This window comes from Danio rerio, chromosome 11 (assembly GCF_049306965.1).
Source record: "Danio rerio strain Tuebingen ecotype United States chromosome 11, GRCz12tu, whole genome shotgun sequence".
NCBI classification, from domain to species: Eukaryota; Metazoa; Chordata; class Actinopteri; order Cypriniformes; family Danionidae; genus Danio; species Danio rerio.
In genome coordinates this window covers 38,554,703-38,568,336 of record NC_133186.1, presented here as the reverse complement: position 1 = coordinate 38,568,336, position 13,634 = coordinate 38,554,703, and the positions used below count along the sequence as shown (strand labels likewise).

Genomic DNA, 13,634 nt, shown 5'->3' with positions numbered 1-13,634 from the left:
AAATGCACACAAAATTTTATTTAATGCCTTATTTGCATATTTAATGGCAATACAACACTTGCTATCCTTAATATAATGAACAAACTGAGGAAAATATTCTTTATTTTTTAGTTCTTTACTAATAACCTTGCTAAAAATGAATTAATTAATGTAATAATAAATATAAAACAATTATAAATACATTTTAAACAAGCTGCCCATTTTATTATAATTTGACTGACACTTTCAGGATGATGGAAGCTATTTTGTTTCTTTTCTTTTTGTTTTCAGTGAGGTTTACAGTTTTGCATCCTTGTTGTTTTGGATTTGCACTTTATAACCCTGATTTGTTTTTTTACAAACACACACAGAAAACTAACAAACTGTTCGACTGATTAAATCTTCAAATTTTTGTCCTAAAAATGCATGCAATTTATATTTAATGCCTCATTTGCATACGCTGTAAAAATATTAGTTGACTTAAAATAATGAAGTAAACCTCTTGATTTTAAAACATATAGTTGTCCTTTTTTAAAGTGAGTAAAGCCATTGCCTTAATTTTAATAAAGTGAATGATTTTAGGCATAAATATAAAAATTAAGTAAAATCAATTTAACAGTTCTAAGTTACAAGGGGACTTTTTAAGTAAGATAAACTTGTCGCTTTTAAGGCAGTGACATTTTTTTTGCTAACTTTTTAAAGTAAATGAAATAATCGATTGGTGGCATGGTTGCTCAGTGGTTAGCACTGTCACCTCACAGCAAGAAGGTTGCTGGTTTGAGTTCCTGCAGGATCAGATGGCATTTCTGTATAGAGTTTGTATGTTCTCCCCGTGTTGGCATGGGTTTCCATTCAGGTGCTCCGGTTTCTCACACAGTCAAAAAAGACATGCGCTATAGGTAAATTAAATGAACTAAATTGCCTGTAGTGTAATGTATGTGTATGGGTGTTTCCCAGTACTGGATTGTGGCTGGAAGGGCATCCGCTGGGTAAAACATATACGGGAATAGTTGGTGGTTCATTCCGCTGTAGCGACCCCTGATGAATAAAGGGACTATGCCGAAGGAAAATGAATGAAATAAAAATGTAACTTTTCAAAAAACTAATAGTACAAAGCGTATGCAATTCTTAATACAGTGAACTAAATGAACAAGTGTATGGTTAAAACTACTAGTTTTTTCCCCCCCTGTTCGTGCACCCTGCAGTGTCTCGCCACTCAGTGTCCTCAGACATGAATGTCAAAGTGTTTTTTAGGTTTCAATGTCACCATCTCAGGGTTGACACTTAGGGGAGTCCTGTTAACTGAAGAGTCATTGAGAGGAGCCGTCATTACTGTGCTCTTCAATGAGGCTCTTCAAGCAAGGTTGCTCCAGGGGCGCAGCAGCACTGCAATCACTGCACTGCAAACCACAATGAAGCAAAATGACAAGCAATCAAAACACCGTAGAGCTGCTTTTACTTAAGCAGATAAAGCTGAATTTAATGTCATTTACTGTAGGAAATTAAATGAAGAGGCATGTGGAGAAAACAAACAGCTTGCTTTAGAATCAGTCTTATACTGTTAAATGAATGTGCAGTATTTATTCTTCTCTTATTCATTTTTATTCGGCTTAGTCCCTTTATTCATCAGGAGTTGCCACAGCAGAATGAACCGCCAACTTATCCAGCATATGTTTTACACAGTGGATACCTTTTCTAGCTGCAACTCAGTACTGGGAAACATCCATACACTCTTATTTACACACAAACACTACAGCCAATTTAGTTTGTTTCTTTAATTTAGAAATGTCAACTGGCCCAGTCGGCACTCAAACCAGTGACCTATCTATCTATCTATCTATCTATCTATCTATCTATCTATCTATCTATCTATCTATCTATCTATCTATCTATCTATCTATCTATCTATCTATCTATCTATCTATCTATCTATCTATCTATCTATCTATCTATCTATCTATCTATCTATCTATCTATCTATCTATCTATCTATCTATCTATCTATCTATCTATCTATCTATCTATCTATCTATCTATCTATCTATCTATCTATCTATCTATCTATCTATCTTGTATACCGGTCAAATATGAAAATGGGTTATTGGGAGAAATATTTTTTAAACCAATTTAAGATTTACAGATTTTTTTTTTAATGAGCATTAGAATGTTTAGTTGTTAGATTAAATTTTTCTTTGTATTCACAATTTCTAGTTTGCTATACTAATGTCAATACTAATGCCATACTATTTATATATATATACAGTTGAAGTCAGAATTATTACCCCCCCCCTCAATTATTAGCCCCCTTGTTTATTTTTCCCCCAATTTCTGTTTAACGGATAGCAGATTTTTTTTCAACACATTTCTAATCATAATAGTTTTAATAACTCATTTCTAATAACTGATTTATTTTATCTTTGCCATGATGACAGTAAATAATATTTGACTCAATATTTTTCAAGACACTTCTATACAGCTTAAAGTGACATTTAAAGGCTTAACTAGGTTAATTAGGTTAACTAGGCAGGTTAGGGTAATTAGGCAAGTTATTGTATATTGATGGTTTGTTCTGTAGACCATCAAAAAATAGCTTAAAGGGGCTAATAATATTGACCTTAAAAGGGTGTTAAAAATTAAAAATTGTTTTTATTCTATAAAACAAATAAGACTTTCTCCAGAAGAGAAAATATTATCAGACATACTGTGAAAATTTCCTTGCTCTATTAAAGATCATTTGGGAAATATATAAAAAATAAAAAAAAATTCAAAGGGGGGGCTAATAATTCTGACGAAGGATATTTGCACAGTAGTTCCTTGAATATTTTTATTTCTAGATAAATGATAATAAAATAAAATTTGACTGGAATAAAATCCGTTCTTGAATTTTAATAACATATTAATGGAAAAGACAAGCTAAAATATCTATTAGAAATCAGCTATTAGTATGTTTAAAAACGTGTTGAAACACTACTGTCTCTGTTAAACGGCACTTGTGAACTATTTTTAAAAGAATAAAAAAAAGACTTTAATAAAAGACTTTAGTCAACTCTACAAATCTAAGCATAATTTAATACAATAAAATGAATGATCAGATCGGTGAGTCAATCTTAACAAGAACCAGCATTTTTCACAACGACACACAATATAAATAATTAAGTTAATGTTCACATCTGATTAAGCGAATTTTTCTATCAAGTTATGCCATGGTAATTAAAATAATGTGCTTATTTTTATTGTGATTTGTCAGTGTGATCTGATTGAGAAGTGGAGATCACATCTCCTCAACCCCAGGATATTTCAGCCATTAAAATCCATACCCAAATGTCCAAGTTTTGAATCGAAACCATAAAATAATGCTGGAATTCAGAGTTTTTGTAAGTTGTTTTTTTTAAATGTCTGTCTGTCTGTCTATCTGTCTGTCTGTCTGTCTGTCTGTCTGTCTGCCTTTCTATCTGTCTATCTGTTTATCTATCTATCTAAATAAATTGAGATAAATGCATAAATGTGACTAAAAGCCTTCAGTCAGCTCTACAGTCCTACAAATCTGAACATAATTTAACACAATAAAATGAATGATCACATCAGCGTATCAATCTTAACGAGGAACAGCATTTTTCTCAATGACACACAATATAAATTAATTCAATTAATGCTCACATCTGATGGAGCCAATCAACCTTTTCCATCAGGTTATGCCATGGTTATTGAAATTAATGTGCTTATTTTCATTGTGATTTGTCAGTGTGGTCTGACTGAGAAGAGCAGATCCTATCTCTACAACCCCAGTATATTTTAGCCATTCAAATCCATAACCAAATGTCCAGGTTTTCAATCGATATCACATGATAATGCTGGAATTCAGAGTTTGTGGGAAGAACTGCATCACTTGATCCTCTTTGTTTTGGCAGCATTTATGAGTAAACTGAGAGAGCAGATGGGTTTTTACCAGTCCGGGCTCATTGTCAGCTTCACTGCTGATAAGTTTAAAGTAAGTGATTTAAAGCCTGACATACAGTTGAAGTCCGATTTATTAGCCCTCCTGAATTATTAGCCCCCCTGTATATTTTTCCCCCAATTTCTGTTTAATGGAAAGAAGAACATCTTCAACGCATTTCTAAACATAACAGTTTTAATAACTCATTTCTAATAACAATATCTTTGCCATAATGACAGTAAATAATATTTTAGATATTTTTTTCTAGATTAAAGGGACATTTAAAGGCTTAATTGGGTTAAATAGGCAAGTTAGGGTAATTATGTAAATCATTGTATAACAGTGGTTTATTCTGTAGATAATCCAAAAATACAGCTTAAAGGGGCTAATAATATTTACTTTAAAAGGTTTTTAAAAAATTAAAAGCTGCTTTTATTCTAGTCGAAATAAAACAAATAAGATGCAAAGAGGTTAGATTCATAGAAATGTGTGTTTTACATCTATTATTTCTCTTTATTAGAAAAATATAAATGACCTGGAATTGGAAAGTGGATTAAAGAAATGGTGTCACAAACAGTTGAAACCAGAAGTTTACATACACTGTATAAAAAGGCACATAACCATTTTTAAAGTCAGATGTTAATGTGACTAAAGATTGAACTGTTTGGCCATAATGACCAGTGTTACATTTGGAGGACAAAGGGTAAAGCTTACAAGCCTAGGAACACCATCCCAACTGTGAAGTATGGGGCGGCAGTATCATGTTGTGGGGCTGTTTTGCTGCAGGAGGGACTGGTCCACTTCACAGCATAGATGGCATCATGAAGAAAGAACATTATGTAGAAATACCAACACAATCTCACGGCAATTCGTAACTTTTTCATTTAGTGGCTAATTCGTACAAATTCGTACGATCTAATTCGTACATTTTAGTACGATTTGCATATCCCCCAATGACGGTTGGGTTTAGGGGTGGGGTTAGGTGCCACGCCTCCTTTTTAAAATTGTACATTTTCTTACGACTGAACTCGTACGAATTCGTACGAATTAGCCACTAAACTGCCAAAACGTAAAATACTTACGTTTTCTCGTGAGATCAGGCTGGAAATTAAAACTTGGCCACAAATGGGTCTTCCAAACAGACCATGACCCCAAGCATACTGCCTAATTAGTTAAAATGTGCTTTAAGGACAACAGAGTGAGTGTTTTGGAGTGGCCATCACAAAGCCCTGACCTCAATACTATAGAAAATTTGTGGGCAGAGTTGAAAAAGCTTGTGCGAGCAAGACAGCCAACAAATCTGACTCAGTTACACTAATTCTGCCAGGAGGATTGGGCCAAATTTCCAGCAAATTATTGTGAGAAGCTTGTGGAAGGATACACAAAACATTTGACCAATGTTATAAAGTTTAAAATAAAAAAAACAAGTAATTGTATGCAAACTTTTGACTGTCTAGAAATTAATAATAAATTCTCATTAAAAAAAATTAATTCTCTCATTATTCTGGCATTTAGCAAATGTAAATCATTTACGTAATCCTAACAGACCTAAAATAGTCAACGTTTAGTATTATTTACTTTCATTATTTTATTTATTAGACATTTAAAAAAAATGGTAATGTTCCTTTTTTTAGTGTTTGTAAACTTCTGGTTTCAACTGTATGTTAATGGAAAAGATCACATACATTGTCAAAAAGAAACAAAATGTGTTTGAAGATATCTTGAGATCTTTTAATAACTTCCTAAAGTTCAATGTAAATGTTGGAAGCCTGCTACAACAAGAACAAGCTCTGAGGGAATAGTATCATGGTCTAAAAATAGACTTGGGAAACACTCTTTACCTGATTTAAACATACCCCCTTCTTTTTGTTTTGTTCTTGTTTTGTTTTTAGGGAACAGGATGATGGGAGGGAGAATAGGGTGTAAAATGTTTGCTGTGTCTACATCATAGGTCTCAAACTCAATTCCTGGAGGGCTGCAGCTTTGCACAGTTTTGCTCCAACACTAATCAAACACAGCTGATCCAACTAATCAAGGTGTTTTAAGACTACTAGAGACTATTAAACAGGTGTGAGTTGGAGGTGGTTGGAGCTAAACTATGCAGAGCTGCGGCCCTCCAAGAATTGAGTTTGAGACCCCTGGTCTACATAAATATTATTCTGTAATTGTGTAATCTGTTGTGATATGCAAACTGAAAAAAATAATAAATATATTGAAAAAAAATGTGTGTGTGTATATATATATATATATATATATATATATATATATATATATATATATATATATATATATATATATATATATATATATATATATATATATATATATATATATAAATATGACTTTCTCCAGAAGAAAAAAATTTATAGGAAATACTGTAAAAAAAAATCCTTGCTCTGTTAAAAATCATTTAGGAAATATTTGTAAAACATTTTGCCTTCAATTGAACGTCATTTAAAAAACCCTGCGATAATATTATTCCGAAGCACATTTAAAGTCCCATTTTCTTTTTTATAAGCTCCACTTTGGTTTCATTGATAATTTCTGGAGCACAGCCAGAGCGGTTGAATGGCTCGGTAAGGTTGCCAAGGACGAAAGCATTCACAGACATGGAGCAAATTAACTATGAGATGTTTATCTCGGCACGTCCAATCAGCTTCACTCTATGGGTTGCTATGGATGCTTTACACTATTCTGATTCAAAGTGTCAGCGGATGAACAGAACAAGAGTGTTAAGTTGTGCACCAAGTTTCCTCCTCGCAGGGAAATGCCACGCAATTGCCAAGCCTGAAAGGTGCTCCAAAGGCAAGGATTGTGCTATTGAAATGTAATTATTCATGAAGGCTGAGCGTTATTTCTCTCTGGCTTGATCTGGCATTGCACATTTGAGAATTCATAGAATAGTGTTATTGCATTTGAGTTGGCTTTGGTTTTTTGGGCTTTTTTCAGGGTTTCCGCAGGGTCTTCAAAGTCTTAAAATGTCTCAAATTCACTGAAATATTGTCTTGTAGGTCTTAAATCATTTTAAACTGGTCGTAATTTTGTGCTTTGGTGGATTTGCTCTTCAGTGTTTGAACTTTCAGCAGTGAAATTTAAACCACACTGAACTGAACTTAACTGAACCTCAACTCTGAAATCTGGACTTTACAAAAACTCTGTGAAGCTGCTTTGACACAATCTGCATTGTAAATATAAAAATACACATGAATTGAATTGAACTGAATACATTTTCCTTTGTTTATATAATTTTCCAGAGATGGGAAGGGCATCCGCTGCGTAAAAACTTGCTGGATAAGTTGGCGGTTCATTCCACTGTGGCGACCCCTGATTAATAAAGGGACTAAGCCAAAAGAAAAATGAATGAATGTTTATACAAATCCAATCAATCCAACACTATCTAATCCCCAACAACACATCTCAATTAAACTTTATAATATAAAACTAATATTATAACAGTCTGTTGTGTATACATTTGGTTTTTTTAAGTTACACTATGTTGAAAACAAAAAGTAAACAACTAAGATCAACTTGTTCTTTGGCTAAAAAATTACTAATTAATTTTTTTTTCTGCCGGGTCTTTAAAAAATCCTTAGCGTTTAGCCCCATAGAAGTATAAAATGTCATGTCTTCATAGTCTTAAAATGGCGTTGAAGTCTTAAATCTCTGAGTAATTTTTGATCCACTTTTGCAGTTTGACAAGCATGTAAATGCAGTTGTGAAGAGCAGCTTTTTCCAACTGAGATTGATGGCGAAAGTTAAACCATTTCTTAAAAAAAAAAAAAAAAGATCTATAACTATAACCCATGCCTTAATTTCCTCTCAGTTGGACTACTGCAACTCCTTGTACATTGATCTATCTCAGTCAACACTCTCTTGATTACAGTTGGTCCAGAATGCAACCGCCAGATTAATGACAGGAACTTAGAAAAGAGATCACATCTCCCCTGTACTCACCTCATTGCCTTGGCTTCCTATAAAACTCAGAGTTGATTTTAAAATCCTTCTTTTCACATATAAAGATTTGCACAATTCTTCCCTGGTTTATGTCAGTAGCTTATTAGGCCATATACAGCTTATAGACCATTGAGATCCCATGATCAGTTTCTTTTGACGATCCCTCTGTCTGGCTGCAAATCAAAAGGTGACCGAGCTTTCTGTCCAAGGCTCTGGAACAGTCTCCCGTTGAACATCGGGATTTCTCCATCCTTGAATACTTTTAAATCTAACTTAATGACTTATTTTTACTCCCCCCTTGCCTTTGAGTGACTTATACATGTAATTCTTATCTGTACTTTAGCATTACATATATATTTCCGTTTCTTACATTTTTAATACAAGTTTTATTTTATTGTCTTAAATATTTTAATTCCTTGTAAAGCACTTTGGATCAACTACAGTTGTATAAAATTGTGCTCTATAAATAAAGTTTCCCTTGCCTTAAATTTCATTTGGTGAAACCAGCAGAAACCCTGTTTTTAAAGGTGCATGATGTTCGAAAACAAGTAGTTTTTGGTGTTTTTAATTGAATAAAATGGATTTTATATACAAATAAAGCATGTTTAATACACGTGTCAAATGTTACAGATAACCTTTGAGAGTAATTTTGATACATTAAAGTGATTCACCCAGAAATAAAATTTACTCACTATTTATTCACCCTCGAGTAATTCCATACCCATAGAAGATTCCTTTTTCAGCTGAACACAAAAGAAGATAATTAAGAAACATTGACTTCTATAGTAAGAAAAACAAATACGTGGAAGTCAATGATTACGTGTCCAACTTCTTTCAATGGAGCAAAATTCTTTAGTTTTCAACAGAAAAAAAACTCCAATCAGGTTTGTGACAAGTGAGAGATGAGTAAATGATGACAGAGCTTTCAGTTTTGGGTGAACATTATTGTATATTTAAGTAGAAATTAAAGACCTGAACTTATTTAAATATTTAAAAGAATCAGTCATGACGCACATTTTTCTTATATTTAAGATGATTAAACCCCTCCTGCTGATAAATGGGTAAAAGGTAAGTGTTTGAAGAGTTGTGGTGAAATTTGAAAATATTATTTGGGGCTCCACTGTCATCCCATAGTTCACCCAAAATGGAAAAGTCGGTCAATGTTTATTCACCCTTCACTTGTCACAAACCTGTTTGAGGTTTTTTTTTTTTTTTTTTTTTTTTTTGTTGGACACAAAATAAGTTTAGTAAAATAAGTATGTAAACATTGACTTCAATAATTTTTGTTTTTCCGGCAACACTTTGCAATACGAGACACAACGCTAGTGTTAGCTAATGTATTTGAAGAGGTCAGATGCAAAAATCTCTGAATTTTTCTCCTAAAATTTGCATTTTTCTCAAACTCCTATGTATAAGTTGAGTAATTTCCCTTTTGTCAATTAATACGTTATTTTCATTGCCTTTAATGTGAAATAAGTGAACATAAACAAATGAGTCTCAGAGAAATGCTTATTTTAGATGAAAATGTCAGATGACACTGAGGATTTTGCACCTGAACTCTTCATTTACTAACATGAACAAACAATGAACAATGCATGTACAGCATTCATTAATCATAGTTTAACATTTACTATTGCATTATTAAAATCCAACATTGTTAACTTTAGGTAATGAACTCTGAGTAAACATCAACAGTGAACACCTGTATTTTCATTAGTTGATGTTAGCAAACATGAATAAATAATTTAATAAATGTGCACTCTAAAAAAGGTTGAGTTATTCATTTAACCCAATGGATAAGTTAAAGATATTTGGTGCTTTGTTGGGTTATTTTTAACTCAACCAGTTGGGTAAAAGTTTTTAATTTCAACAGTCTACTGATTTAACTGACACAGAACAGCTGTATTAATATGCGTGCGTAATGCTTTTTTGTGTTATAACGTTTATTTAAGCTCTAATAATGTTTTTTCTAACACATTGCCTCTCTGTATCGTGTTTTTTATGTCCATTTCACCAGCACTCTTAATTATTGATGATACAAACTCGCGCTTCGTAGCCGATCTATAGTAAGTGGATAAAAACGTTGTGTTGAACTTAAAAAAAATATTATAAAAAAGACTGCATGTTATTTATTTACAAAGCCATAATTATCAAATTAATACTAGTAAAAGTAACAATAGCAATACCAGAATGAAAAAAAAAAAATTATTGAAAAAAACCCTATGGATTGGGTTAACTTTAATAACCCACACTCAAAAATATATATTTTTTTACTTGTTCAAACTAAACTAAAATGAGCTGAAACAACACAATTCTTGAGATTTCATTGGGACAATTTAAATTTTTTATGTTCAATTCACATAAATTTGTAAAAAGTGTTAACTTAATCGATTTGTATTGAGATCACATGAATGAATTGTGTGGAACCCAGCATTTTTTATTTTATAGTGCAATGCATTGGATTAAAATAACCCATATTGGGAAGGTCTCCTCTAGTTGGGTTATATGTTGAGGTATTTTTAACTCAGCTATTTTAACTGAGTATTGTGCATTGTTTGTTCAAATTAGTAAATGCATAACCTTATATGTCCCGTAATGTAAAATGTTACAGTTTTCCTGTTATGCAAGTGATTGGTTACCCTTTTCTAACATTCTTAAAAATATCTTCTTTTGTGTTCAGAGAAAAAAATGAAAAAAGAATCTCAAGGTTTGAAACCACTTGAGAGAAAGTAAATAGTGGATATTTTTTAGGCGAACTCTCCCTTTAAATAGTCTTTTAAGGTTGATATTTTATACTTTTTATAACTATTGTTACACTGAATGACATTTCCGTGTGAGTGTTTTCTCTAAATCATGGTAATTACATCATCTGTTAAATGGCAACAAAATAAAACTCTATTTTAATGCATTCATTAAATTCCATTAAATTTGAATTTTTATTTCATTAAACTGCATGCATTTTACTATAGCTTTATTAATTTGATTATTTTTTTTATGTTTGCTGAAATCATTGATTTTTCTTAATTTCAGCATGTCTGAAAAGCTTTTCTGATGTATAGCTGCAACTTCCACATGCACAATCTGAGCGACATTAGTCTGAAATATTAAAAATGAATACATAACCTGATTTACAGAACACATTTGCATTAATACCCGAACTTAAACCCAATGTAAAACCGGCTGATGATGGTTTATACAATTCTTATATTGCATTCAAATCAGCGATTTAAGCTCTAAATATATTCTAACAATGCAAGAAATCCCAAAGCCAAAAACAAAAAAAGCAAACCCTAAAATATGACTTCTGCATAATGCATAATGTCAGTACTGATCCTGCCTATCGGAGGCAACAGAAGTTGATCAGAGAGTTGAGCGTGTCGGATTGTCACTCACATTTCTTTTGTGCTCTAATATAAAAAAAAACAAAGGAGCAACATCTCATTGACATTCAAACGCAAGCCTGTCCTGTTTGTATTCCATCACACGACATGGTTTGTGCTTAAAAAATGCCAAAGCATCCGTGCACGCGCCAGATAAGGCAATTCTCCGGCACTTACGCTTTCTCTGATTATTGTTGCACGCAATAAATCGCCCACTTTAATATAATAAACACTTCCCCATGCTAAACACAATCATTCCGACATGCAACTGCATTTAAATTGTCATGCATGCTTTGAAATGCTTACGCGCGCATGCATGTGCTAATAAAAATACACACACGATTGCTTGCTTACCTGTGAGGAATTGAGAACTGTGTAAGTTGTTTGAAGAATGCAAAGTTGATAATGCTTTATAATTGGTGAGAAATCAGCTTCCATTCATGATGCCCCCACAGGTGCAGGTGTTTGGATCTGTCCTTGGTGCTGAAACAAAGACCTGATGAAGCGCAGGAGGTGATGATGAGGAGGAGAAGAAGAAGAAAGGAGGAAGAGCTTACCTGTGCACAGCGGAATTCACACGAAATGATGAATGCCTCCTCATTAAAAGCAACAAACACCACCTTCAGACCGCCTAAGTCCACTTAATGGTCAGTTCGGTGCCTTCTCCTCAGTCTCGGGCTTTTGTGTGAGCGCAAGAATTCTGTCCACAAACCTGCCATCGTGAGGGGTTTAATAAACTCAAACTAAATCTCCACGGATCCAGGGTTTGGCTCTCGCAGTCACGACTTTCCAAACTGAAACTTGAGAGTTTTTCTTTTTATTTTTGAACAATATTGCCCGGGAATAGGCTGTTATTAACGGGCGCCTCAGTGACTGCCAATGGCAGGTCTCTCTGTTAATATTTAATCTGTTAATGTGGTAATCTTTTACCCTGGTGTTCAGGGTTCGAGCTTCGTGCATTCGTCAGGTTCGTGAGGAACAAAAACCCTCACGCCCCTTCTGTGGATATCTCTCTCTCTCTCTCTCTCTCTCTCTCTCTCTCTCTCTCTGTGTGTGTGTGTGTGTGTGTGTGCTATATCTGAATATAGGTGGAGTCACATCAGAGCTTGTCACGCTTGAAATGGTTTACCCAAATAATTTTAATAACGTTTTAGGTTACATTTAAACTGGCTTTGGTAAATATACGAGTTTAGTAATTTACCTTTCCTACACGTCTTTTTATTAGATTTTATATGATTTATTTGTTTCAAACGGAAAAACTATACACAAAACCCTTTTTTAAACAAAATACATTTCAACATGGTCGAAATGGAGCGGGATGAAGCGCAAGCTTATTGGTTTCCACACCCCATTATACCTCACACATCATTTGTTTATTACTTTAACTTATTTTTGTACTTATCTCTTTTTACACGAGACCTATGAGCTTCATGGACATGAGACTGAGTCAGTTGGCGTTTCTGTGTGGAGTTTGCATGTTCTCCCTGCGTTCGCGTGGGTTTGATCCGGGGGCTCGGTTTCCCCCACAGTCCAAAGACATGTAGCCGAATTGGGTAAAGTAGATTGGCCGTACTGTATGTATTTGTGTGAATAAAAGAGTGTTGGGTTGCGACTGGAGGGGCATCTGCTGTGTAAAACATATGCTGGATAAGTTGGCGGTTCATTCCCCGACCCCTGATGAATAAAAAAGGACTAAGCCGAAAAGAAAATAAATAAATGAATGCACATAGCCCCCCCATCGTATCTCAAAACTTTTATTGGGGCACAACAGATTTTTACCGGGACACGTTTTTTTGCACAGCCGCCCATGCAAGATGCCGCCCTGGGCGATCGCCTATATTGCCCAAATCCCACTGCACTCCCCAAACACCTTTGAAGTACCAATATGGACCCTTTGCAATATTTGGAAAGGTACCGCCCCTTCGACAGCTCTCGTGGCTTTATTTCTGAGTGTTTACAGCAAGATTTAACATTTGCATGCTGTAGGTTTTTAAAAAAAAGCCAAACTAAAAAATAAGTTTTTATTAGCCAAGCTATTTTCACCCTCAAACAAATATGCCATAGCTTTGGGTTCATATTTATATAGCTGTAATCTGATTGACGAGTTTAGGATTAAATTCAAACTTTACACTTGTTTTACATTAAATTAAGTAGGCCTATATGTAAACGTTTATCGAGACTTTTTTTTTTTTAACATTTTAACTGTTGTTTTTTTGCATCTACAACTCATGAATGTTTAATGATGGAAGCACTAAGGCGGTTGGTGATTGGTTGTCTGCTATAATCACCTTTAAAATAAAAACACGTGAGCAGATTTAATTCCGCTTTCACGCATGCTGTCGGAATGGTCTTAAATCCGCGTTTATTCTTCGGAAATTGGACATGCA

At 33.8% G+C, this 13,634-nt stretch overlaps 1 protein-coding gene across 3 annotated transcripts in view; it reads right to left on the bottom strand.

Moving 5' to 3' along the window:
- grm2b (glutamate receptor, metabotropic 2b) overlaps positions 1-12,227 on the bottom strand; it is a 58,436-nt gene extending 46,209 nt beyond the window's left edge. For 2 of the 3 annotated variants that reach the window (XR_012386841.1, XM_005172914.6), the window contains exons 1-2: positions 11,805-12,227; positions 11,602-11,730 (exon numbers count right to left, since the gene is read on the bottom strand). The gene's annotated coding sequence lies outside the window, so the exon portion shown is untranslated. Of the gene's footprint in view, positions 1-8,559; positions 8,611-11,601; positions 11,731-11,804 lie in introns of all 3 variants that reach the window. The other variant, XM_005172912.6, reaches the window with a different exon arrangement.
- Between the last annotated feature and the right edge of the window lie 1,407 nt (positions 12,228-13,634).